The sequence below is a fragment of the Barbus barbus genome (genome assembly GCF_936440315.1).
Source record: "Barbus barbus genome assembly, chromosome: 10".
Lineage (NCBI taxonomy): Eukaryota > Metazoa > Chordata > Actinopteri > Cypriniformes > Cyprinidae > Barbus > Barbus barbus.
The window spans coordinates 22,984,473-22,996,453 of record NC_136738.1 but is presented as its reverse complement, the minus strand read 5'-3'; the positions used below and the strand labels follow the sequence as shown (position 1 = coordinate 22,996,453).

At 37.0% G+C, this 11,981-nt stretch overlaps 1 pseudogene across 1 annotated transcript; it reads right to left on the bottom strand.

Moving 5' to 3' along the window:
- Positions 1–3,109: 3,109 nt before the first annotated feature.
- LOC306876071 (short stature homeobox protein-like) lies at positions 3,110–11,656 on the bottom strand (annotated as a pseudogene). Its single transcript has 6 exons — positions 11,292–11,656; positions 9,780–9,988; positions 7,326–7,383; positions 7,011–7,099; positions 5,339–5,554; positions 3,110–5,062 (listed from the first exon to the last, which is right to left on the bottom strand). The product of its transcript is annotated as a short stature homeobox protein-like (transcript).
- Positions 11,657–11,981: the final 325 nt, after the last annotated feature.

Sequence of the window (11,981 nt, the reverse complement as noted above, 5' to 3'; positions counted from 1 at the left end):
TTTAAAGTAGCTGTCACTATGAAGTAATTTCAGACAGCAGCATCTGTTCACATCTTAAATGGCATTTACTTAATGAGACTGTGACGCATGGTGTGAAATAAATGCGGTAAACAGTGAAATGGATTTCAAAATTTTCATCATTCAATATTGCATCGCTGCATTGCATTCACATGAGAGCGCTTAACTGGTTTTATCTCCCAATAGAGGGAGATAGACTAGGGGCATTGAAAATTCAGTTGCCTCTGATGCATCTGACTTTGATTCCCACTAGTAAGAAAAGATTTTCACTGTGTCGCCAGCCATTCAACCGTGAAGCTTATCTGAAAGCAATGGGAATGCCAGAGAGAGTTGACTCGATTGTTTGTTTAGCGCTTCTTGTAACCAGAAATGAAACCGGCATTGATCACTATAGCAAAAACAGCGCCAGTTATCATTAATTCCAGTCAAAATATTCCTGTAATTTTCTATAGACGTTCTTAAGCTTCAGAGTTATTTTCCAGAAATTTGCTCTGTTAATATCAGCAAGTATAATATTTTACAATACTCAGCATGGGAAAAATTATAACTCAAAGCATTTTAACAAGAGATAAATGTTTGGTTTTATCTGATTTTCTGTCTGGAAGGGCATGATCTCAGAATCAATATATTTTAGTTATGTCTAACTGAAGGCATAATTTAATTTAAGCAACGAGAGCTTTCACAAAATATATACAGCATCCCATTTAAGCCTTTTGTTGTGAAAATAGAATAAACAGGAAACACTTTCCTCTGAACAGTAAACAGAAACTGTTTTCATTGTTATGCAATGTTAGATTAGATGTAGATTTGAATTTAATGATTTTTATTTATCCACCAAAACAAACAAACATTATTAAAAGCATCACTGAATATAGTGGTCTGTTATATATTTACTGTGTAGTATATATACACAAGTTTTTTTGGGTTTTTTTTTTTACAAAGGAATTCACAGTAATTTGGTTAATATCTCACCTTTTCAGAAATCTTGGCCTTTCTGACCGCTTCTTGCTTTAAGAAGATCAGGTTTTTGAACCTTTCAAATGGTTTCTCACTTCTTACAGGTAAACCACCAAGGTACTGTAACTTGTCTCTCAAAGTGGAAGCTAACAGATTTTGAATTGTAACTTTTATGCTGCAAGAGAAATGGCACCTAAAGTAGATTCTTGCTACTTTACAATTCTGTCAGAGCCAGGTCCTGTAGGGTTTTAGTTTGATACTTCAAAATACAACAGATTTAGACTGAATAAGAAAGCAATACCAGACCAAGAAAATAGCTTATTGGTTGAGATTTAATGGCTCGAAAAAACAAAAATGGCCTCAGATGGACAAATTGCTGTCAGCCTTTGTTTCACAATCTTTAGTTCTCCTTTAAGTCTCCATGGTCAAATCAATATTAAGACTTAATTCACTGGTGACTTTTGAATTAAAATCGCTCTGAACAGATTTCTGTGTTTAAAGCTTGTTTTAATATTTTCAGCAATACACTTCCATGCTTTAAAGATTGCATCTGTATGTGTTTTTTGATTACTTTAATGGCCTGATAGCATGATTTTCATTGATTCAGTAGAAACACCTCAGCTTTATAGTCATGTCTTCATTTTAAGTGGCTGATATTTTGCAGTTGTATTGTCAGTCCATTGAGTTAGTATAGTTCATATACATAAACAAACTTGTGTTTTTGTCATTGCATTGCAATGTTTATCTGTTACTATTAATGTTTATCTTAAAAATGCAGTCAAGCTCCCGAAGAACTGATGTGGACACTTAGAGCTTAGAACACCTCCTCTTTCTTCTTTAGAGTCTTGTTGAAAAGATTAAAAAGGTAAACATTTCCTTGCACTTAAAGGGAGAGACAATATTTACATAAGTTATGCATGGACATACAGTATAGTTTGGCTGATGTTGATAAGGCTTCCATGAAACTAAATGGTAGCATCTGTTAAGTATCTTGTTTCAGAAGGAATGGCACAAAATGAAATATGCTTGAATAAGCCAAGTTTATGCCTTTTCAAAATGATTTCATTGCCCTATGTAGAATATGATTCAGCATTTCATAAAAGGTCTAATACTCTCATGAGCTGGTAGATGTTAAAATAAGTGCCTCCTCCTCAAATGAACAAAATTGGGAAGTATTTTTTGAAGTTTGTTTCATTATATGCCAGTCCTACGATAAACAATGTTTTATTATAGAAACTAAAAGGTACATCAGCTTTAGTATTGTCAGCATACGACTGCAATAAACTTTGTCACTTTTAATGTGAGCAATAACCTTGATTCAATAAAAAAGTTTAGTTTGGTTTACTTTTAATTAAAAGGTTTCATAGGCTGCTTGCTTGTCTTTATTTGTGACTTGCGGCCAATATAAATACCTTTGTGTGTTTGTGCATGTTGAAAAAGAAACCATGACTTGGTGTGGGTTGATTGATGGCGGTTCTACATTGCCAATTATTAGAGCACATAAAAGGATGCTGTTATGTTCTGCTTCATCCAGCAGACCCCAGCCAGAGGTCAGTGCCTAAATGTGCTGGTATCAGCCTCTGCCTATATCACTCCATCTTGATGTATGAGTGCTAAGCTACAAATGAAACCTGCTCCGACCTTTTAGGGGGTACTTGCTCAACAGGACGCCATTTAGACTAATTTCTCCACGTGATTTAGACAAAAAGACACTATGTTGCCTGCAATTACTTTGTGTACACACATCTGGATTTGGGTTTCCAGATGCAACAATCCATCCAAAAAAGGTTTGCTAAAGACAGATGTGACTGTGATGTTAGTTTAGATGTACAGATCAATATTGCACCTCGTACATGACAAAGAGACATGATTTTGTCTGAATAGACTCACGGATCAAAATCTAGAACATTTGGATGGTAAAAACGCTTGTGTTTTAGTTGATGCTCTATCATGCTAGAAAACCTTTTTCAATTCTTTATATATATTGTGGCTCCTCTATAAAGAGTCTTGTAGTCATCAATTTAATGAGTAAAAATGTGTACATATAATATACAAACGTGTCTGAACCTTTATGCAACCTTTATTCATAAAATTGTAGAGGGCCACAAAATTTTACAAACTCTATTACAAATATTTATAACTTTTATTGATAGATTACTTGTACAAGATGTACATTCTTTTTTCTTTTTTTTTTTGTGAAACAACAGAAACAAAAAAACTCAATGGTGAATCATGTTTGGGCATGCTTGCATATGAAATATGATGAGATACAACAAATTCCTTGGAGCATCAAGAAAATCTCAACACAAAGTCTTATGGTTTCATCCGCCATCCCTGAAATGTTTGTAAACTCAAACACGCTACATTTTAGTCAAACAAATGTACTGCAGTCACACGTTCGCGTAAAACTGTTGCAAATGTTAACATTTAAAAAATATATAAAAATAAATGCAAAGCCATGTAAATATGTACACTTGAAATTTGACTATTTAACATTTATAAACTTTAAGATAAAATAATAAATAAAAGCACCTATGACGTCAATTAAAGAAACAGAAACATTCCTAAACAACCGTAATGGTGAACAACGAAAACAGCCCACAATGTAGCGTTTATTGTTAGAGGTAGACCTGACCAAGATCTACTACTGTAGTTCAAAGGCAATTGATGTCTGAACTGGCAAACTGTTTCATGGTACGGTCATGGAAATAATACAGTTTTTTTGGGGGGTTTTTACCTTGGTAACAAATTCTTAAGCTTATTGTATTCAATTCAGGAAACTGTAGACAGTTCTTGTTTATATGGGGAAAAAAGACTGTGGATGCAGTTGCTGAAAAATGGTTTTGGAGCTTTAAATGAAATAATTCTACCTCTATTAATGTGATCAAATTGTTGTCTTTGGCTGATTTATTATGTTAAAAACCAGACCATGTTTATGACCCAGGAACCTAGAGCATTTTTGTACAGTGTCAAAGGAATCTTCCTTGTCTGCTTTCAGTGATATCAGTATCTCTTTCAATGCACGTGTACAAAACTATTTGAATACCATTGAACTTCGGGAGTTATGGCACATTGCAAACGAGTAAGCAAATGATCTTTTACACAGCTTTCAAGGATGTGTTTGTGGTGAAGAACTTTCAACACATCGACATCAGTGCCCAAACTCAACAACTTAAAAATCATTGTTTAATTAGCAAACATCAACCGCTATATTACGTTTTCCATATTTACAGTATTGCACTTAACTGCACATAATTGCATTTCAGTTAAACTGATGTTTCTTAAAATGTTAAATTACAAAGTTGCAGTTACTGTTTATCCTTTTTGAAACAAACAAAAACAAGTCATTTCAATGTATTTCAGCAAAACGAAAGCCAAATTTGTTTCCCCTTTACATAAAAGTAGTATATCTTGCATTAAGGATCGTAAACCCCTTCATACAAGATCTGAAGTGCAAAAGCTAGGTTCACTTCTATTCCAGGACACATCACATAAAAAAGAAGAGAGCACAAAATATGAGAATGAAAGCTAAATTCCATACACATGCCCGGAAGGAAATAACAGCAACGCAACATTTCCTCCCAAAACAGAAAGAATCATAAGAATCAATTCCACTAAAAACCAGGCGATTGTACCATTGATGTTATTGCTGTTTCCAGTCTTTGTCCACAGCAGAATGAACAATGAAAAACAAAAAAATCAAAAATGCAAATAACAGCTTTAGCTATGAATTGTAGTGGAGGGTTATCATGGCAGTGATCAACATAGATGTATGTCAGTTACAATGGAGGCCAGCCCCAATAGGTCTATCCTTCAATTGAGCACGTACACTAGGCAGCGGCACAGTGGTAGGAGGCAAATATGGCTGTCTCTTTCTTTTCACTTTGAGGTTGAGATTCCAAAGTTTCAGTGTCTGTCCGTAAAAACACAACCTCTAGCCTCACTCTGTGTCTGCCTTTTGCTTTTTTAAAAAGTCTTCTCTCCTAAACGCTGGTTTTCAGACAGACATCCAGACATTTTTGTATGGTCCTGGGGCTGTGATCTGTGCCTGGAAAGGGCTGAGCCAGTGGCCTCCAAGAAGTCCTGCCTGTTGGGCGAAAAGTAAAAGGTGATTCATTGGTATTTAATTACCTTTCTCTACAAGTGGTTTGTTTTGGCAGCTGGTTTTTTGTGACTTTTTTTCTCTCTCATTCTCTCCCCTTACACCCCTTTTTTTCTCTTTTGTTTTTATTTTGTTTTGTTTTAACTGTGAGTGTCACGGCCTTTTCACAGGCTTAGTCTTGTGTTAGAAGCAATTATCAGTTCAGAGCAGCAGAGAAGCCCATGGGGGTCAGAGTCCCAGCGCCTCGGCGTGTTTTCTTGCCTTGAGTCGCAGGTCAGCGATGCTGGAGTTCTTGCTATTGCTCTTGGCAGCCGCTACCACGGCGGCCGCCGCAGAGGCCGAGTCTGCCAGCGACGCGATTGGTAATCCAAAGGGCGGGGGCGGGAACATCAGATAGGGAGCGTGGGCCGCGAGGTGTGGGTGCAGGTGAGGATGGGAGTGCGTTCCGACCCCCTCCAACTGTAACTGAGCTTGGACCTGCGGGGCGAGCAAAAACAAACACGGAGTTAGTCAGCGGCCGCGGGGTCAGCTCGAGGAGTGGCGGGGATCCGGTTTCAGGCTCGGACACCCCTCCGAAGGCTTGTTCTAACTGTGTCCTTTCAATGAAAACAGTCACTCGCTCAGTGCATTCTTTTTCATCTGATCTTGAGCTGCATTATGCAATGTGCTCAGACAGCTTAATAGTCAAAGAACTTCCATCAGTTGCAAATCTCACTTCTCAGCATATTAGTTTGATCTACAGCGAATCTTTCCATACAGCCGCTAAAAGCTGCAACATCATGTAATCTTAATTAAATATTCAATGGCATAAATAAACAATTTTGCACCCAAAATATTCATTCTCATATATATAAATATTTATTCGCATGGTTCCTGAGGGGGGGGGGGGGGGGGGGGGGGGTGTAAGCAGGCAGCATAAAATATCAGATTGCAGATTCTTAGCAATTATTTCAGTAAGATGAGGTGAAAATTAGACATCCACTGACTTAAAAAGTAACTTATTTTGTATTTTCTTTTTTAGTATTCTTCTCATGTATCTTTCTCTGCACAGGGATCATAAATATTTCAAAGCTTTACATTTTGCAGTCCAACTAAAATACAACATCTGACAAGCTGCACAAGTTTTTGACACTGGGAAAGAATGTTTTACCAATGTTTCTTTTTTCTGTTTTCCACATGAATACGCAAACATAGGGAGAACGCTTTGAAAGGAGGATAAATAATGTCAGACCTGGTAGTCTGTTATTTTTGGAAAATAATCAGGTATGAATACAGCCTGTCTCATCTGAGTTTCTTTGCTGCTCACATTTTCTAACCACAGGCCTTCTGATTTTATGCCTGGCACTTGCATTTATTTTAATTATCTCTGTGTGAAAATACTCATAAAAATTAAAGCAGCCCCTTGCTCCAGTGTCTCCACAAATCAGTCAAATTGGACTGTGCAACCCCTCTACAGGGGCAGTCAGAACAACAGGTGGTGGACATTTGTGGTGTTCAGTATGCAGTCCTCACTCCTCGGCCCTGCCAATGCTGCTCAGTGCCAATAACCATCAGTGCGTTATTCCTCTCTTTCATAATCTCTTTTATCTGCCTTTCCCTCGCTGTGCTATTAGCTTAATTATGGCTGCTCTCTCGTGTCTGGTTGATGCAGACAGTTCTTCAGCACCAGATGAAATGTTTCTCGGTCCCTCTTATCTCATTCGTCTCTCATCGGGCCCCGGGGGTGAAAGGTCCGCGCCCTTCGCGCGACGCACGGAGACTATAGCGTCACATCAGATTGTTTGTCAAAGCCTAAACATTGCTCGGCCGCTACTTTTAGGTGGTTAACATGGCGGAGCGAGACGTTTATTTAGTCGACTGAACTGCACATTTGCACATCACAAGAAACACAATAAAAAATGAATAAAAATCAGCTTCGTTATTCCTAGCTTACCTGTTGAAATGGCATTCTGAGTGCGCCCATATTCACGTAAGGAGCGACCCTGCACGCGTCCAGGTGACTCGCGGTGCCCAAAATAACACCTAGAATAGAAAAGAATAATAAATGAGCAAAGTTAGTCATAATCATTTTTTATGTAGGCCTAGATGATTTGACCAGTTACGTCAAATTTAAAATGTAGCTGCTGGCTCACGAGCACCCAATTCTACTTTGACTTGGGTCATGTCCCGTTATAAATTAATTTAGAAATGCATAAAATAAGAAAATGTAATATCACAAAAAGTTTGGAAAATTGGGTCATTTATTTACCTTTGTGCATTTGATTTTCCTGTTTTCGGCATTTCGCTCTTCTGTTCTGAAACCATACCTAAAATCAGAGAGGAAAAAAAGGTTATTCTTTGTCGTGTTCACCACCATATACTTTTTTATATTACAAATTAAATTACAGAAATGTGCAAATTAGTTGCATTTCATTTGTCCATGCAACCGACATTACAGAAAAACAGCGCCGATTTCTCTTGCCTCTGTTAATCGGTCTAGATTATTATTTAATTAAAATTGGAAAAGCAAATTCTGTTATTCATTGTTCGACAAATCTTCTTCATAATTAATATAGCAATTTTCATCTTCTACACTAATGAATTCTGTGTGTGTATTCTTTGGCTGTGTCTACATTTAATACAGTTTAATTTTCTTATTTCCTTTCTTATATGGAATAACATAGCTCTTGTCAAAGCACCATAAACTAACTGACAATTTTACATCTCTGAAATTTAGGCCTATTATTTTTTAATAGTATCTTTTTTTCAATAAAATCAATTTGCTGCATCACATAGGCTAGGTGTTTGAAATTGTGGGAAATATTAATTATGAACAGTGTAAATTTACACTATGCCTACAGTTTTCCATCATTACGGTTCAGTTAAATCACGCTATAGGCGCTGCTTTTTCAACTCTCAGACTCGCTCATTAAAATTTAAAAGGAGACGTCTGTCAACCTGTTTTTTTTATTATTATTTATTTATTTGTAAGGCACTCGGATTTTGCATTATAGATTATGAATAATAATAATATAATAGGCCTGTTCAATGTGTGACTTTTAGTGCGCCACAATGAATGCATCATATTTTAATCTTTGATCGATTGTAATTATCCAGCACTATGCTATAGGGAAAGTGAGCTACACTGGTTTCGACAGTTATTTCTTCATTAAGGACCACTCAATGATGCGGTTCACAAATACCCTAATCTGATTTCCTTTTGATTTTTATTAGAGACAGTGAATAATGACATTTAATTTAGCCCTGCACCAAAAACCGAAAGATATTAGTCGTAATTGAATTACTGCCTTCTCCTCACTGAGGTCTCATAACTTTCAATTAGATTCTTGACAGCTGGTCGGCGTGGGGCTTCTATAGAACAGTATAGTAGCAGGTCCATAACAACTAGGCTAGCTCACGTCCATTTTCTGCGAAATTTGAAATGTGATACGAGTCATAAAATGCAGTTGTGATGCATCATACAGAGGCGTTTTAACGCGGTATGAATTTTTGGTTGCATCAAATCACAGCTCTGACCTATTCTTTGCTCTCCTCTTTTAATCTGATTTCGCCTCCGCCTCTGAAACATTAAAAAAATGTCTTGCTTGCAAGCTGTCACACTGGCAAACAATGTTACTTATTTTCCCATTACATTTTGTAACACGGCCTATGTCATAGGAGTTAAGACAGAATTGAATTATTCCTAATACATTTTTATAGGAACAGTATATCAAGCCAATGGCAGATAATACAAAGATAAGGTTGGAGAAAATGAGGTGAGTGACATAAGAAGGTATCCCCTGCAGCAGCGGTTCAATCTCTTCATTAATTTTAATGATGTGGTTAGATCTTTCTGCAGCACATAAGCAAGTTTTCCTTTGAATATAGCTGCTGCTGCAGGAACTAAAGGGCGATTTCATATCCACCCCCACCACTGAAACTGAACCCGCATAAATAGAAAGATAACAGAAATGCTTTGTGTATGAGTGAACAGAACAACCGTCTCCAAATGTTAAACATCTCAGGCGCATGGTATGATATACAAATTTAATCTAGCCTACTTAAGCAAACGTGTAGGAGGAATGAAGGCCTATCACACTTACGCTGTTTTATTTATTTGATTATTTTCCCCTTGCCAGTTCACTTCTCTGTAACAAACGCATATTCCTAGAGTACTTACGTAAATTGATTGCCTATTATTTCTAACTTTACAAACTGCTAACTAAAACCCTTTAGTTTTAGGCTACATTAAGTTACCAGCGTGATAAATTCCTCTAGGCGTATGAGCATAAACACCACATTTTGCTAATATTAAATGTAAAAGCAATAAACTTTATGAATAATCTCCGTGGACATTATTTTTCTCGGTTAGCCTATGCTACGCTGATAGAGCAAGGTTTGTTATGTTGTATTTTCACACACACACACACACACTGGCCTGCTTTAAACTATTTCGCGAACGTAGTCTACGTAAAACAATGAAAAAATAAGTGACACAGAACCCCCAACTGTCATCCATCTTATTTGCATTTCCACTAAAAGATGCATTCGTTTAAAAATGAATCTGTTTTTAAATTAATATTTGAATGTAGTCATATTTAATATTTGCCTGTTTTATCTGTTCTAAAATTGTTTTTAGAATGTGCACTTTTTTTTCTTCGTAATAGAATTTTAAAAAAGAATAAAAAGAATCCATGGAGTGTATGGAGGAATGGGCTCTTACCTGCACGCGGGCCTCTGACAGCCCCAGCCTCTGACTCAACTCCTCCCGCATGAAGGCGTCTGGGTAATGCGTCTCATCAAATAAGCGCTCCAGTTCATTCAGCTGCTCTAAGGTAAAATTTGTCCTGCTCCGTCTCTGCTTCAGTTTACTCTGTGCGTCCTCATCCTCCGATTTCACATCCTCCCTCTTGTCTTTGCAGTCATAAATTCCTGTGAAAATACAACATAAACACATCAACAAAGTAGCCTACTTCTTTTAAAGCGTTCATTTATTACACAAGTGTTTAAAAAACGAGATGGCGGCTCAGAAGTAAAAAAGAATCGGGAACTAAATAAATCTAATTATGCGACATGTCAACAGAGAACGCTTTTTAAAAATGTTGATGAAAAATTAAAACAATTTTATTAGGTGAAATCCAAGATGAATAGCAAGAAATCGCAGCTACTCTGAAACATGCATTGTCGCTTTACAAATAAAAGTGACTTTAAACACAACACGTAAATGTTCTCGATTTTTTTTTTTTATATGGTTATAATTAGGCAGATTCGTATAATTAAGGGACATGGATAAAGAGGTTAGGTTATTATGTAGCTCTAAAATTACATTATAACATGGCCTATTCGGAAACATTAGAAGCTAATGCAGCTCTGCACTTTATTTTAAATATATTTATATAGAACTGAATCTTCATTCCAGAGCAGTAAACGGTGTTATTTGCTAGTTTTGGAAATCAAATGTAAACTTACAAACTTTGTCTTACTGCGATTTTTTTCTTTATAAACTCTGTGAAGTGGTCTTTGTTTTGGTTTTAATGTAGGCCCATATTGTCAATGTCATTTAAATGAATTATTATTATTATGATTACTATTATTATTTATTGAGGTGTTGTATTCCAAAACAATCTGTCATGGGCCTGCCATGAATGTCGTTAAACGTCTTTGTTCACAGTTTCAAAAGCAAACTCGTTTTATATTAAATCTCTCTTTAAAAATGTTATCACCCATATGGTTCTGTTTCAAACGACAGCCTTTTTTACTCTTTATTTACACAAGTATTGTAGGTAAAGAGAAAATAAGTGTCTTTACTCATATCCTGGCAATTTAAGGAACGCTCAGGAATAAATTGATAATGAGTAATAGGGGCCTATTGTTTTGACTGTAATTCCTCAAATGTGAGTACATAGGCTACTTCCCTTTTTATACACTTATTGTGATTCTTTTACTTAAAAATGCCGTATTTGTATTCTTTTACAAAAGAAAACGGCACGGCACACTCTACAACGAACAAGTGCCCATTGCATCAGCTGAATACAGCTTGAATTTCTCTACTCGCATGCTATAGTTAGCCTCTCAAGACGATCGAAATCTCTATTTAAGACAGTGAAAATGACCTCAATGTACAATTACTCCGATTTGATAGATATTTCAACAACGTTAAAACGCGTATTCGCGCGGACATCTAATTGCGAACGCGTCTGCAGCGAGAAACATTACTACACTTTGCGTAACTCACCGTCAGTAGCCCGTGTCACGTTAAACTCCTTCAATTTCTCCTTTTCCAGCTCTACGTGCTCCTTGTAAAGGTGTACCGGACAATGGTTGTTGTTGGTTTCTGTAATCTCCTGAAGGTTGGTCTCCGAGTTTCCCAGCTCTCTGGCTCGGGCTAAACCACTCTCCAAAACTTCCTTGTACGTGATGCTCTCTTTGCTGCTCTCCTTGCTTTTCTGATCGAAGGATTTCGACACGAACGCCGTGAGTTCTTCCATGGCTGATTACAGAAATCCACTTTAAAATGTACCTAACGCGAATCTTTTTGTCTGCTCAACAGTGAATTCGGCGATATGTTTGCGTGTTGAAGGTTTAGATCACTCCTGCTGTTATGTCTGTGTTTTTCAGATCACACTATTTATACACGGCCACCTCAGCCCGGCCCCCATCGCCATCATGTCTGGAGTCATTACAGGCGCTTCTGAATTCAACTTTCAGCAGCTTTTCCTCAAATCAATGCTGCGCTGAATGGAGTCCCCTTAATTTAATTATAATTAATTAGGATTCCTACGGTGCCGTGTGGTCAATTGGAAATGGGAACCGTGTTTAATTAATTCTGTGATAATTTCGCTGACGCAATTAGAGGATATGAATATTGCAGCATGGCATTATCAGTTCATTCTGGTATATTGATGTTAACATGGACGGAGGCTAT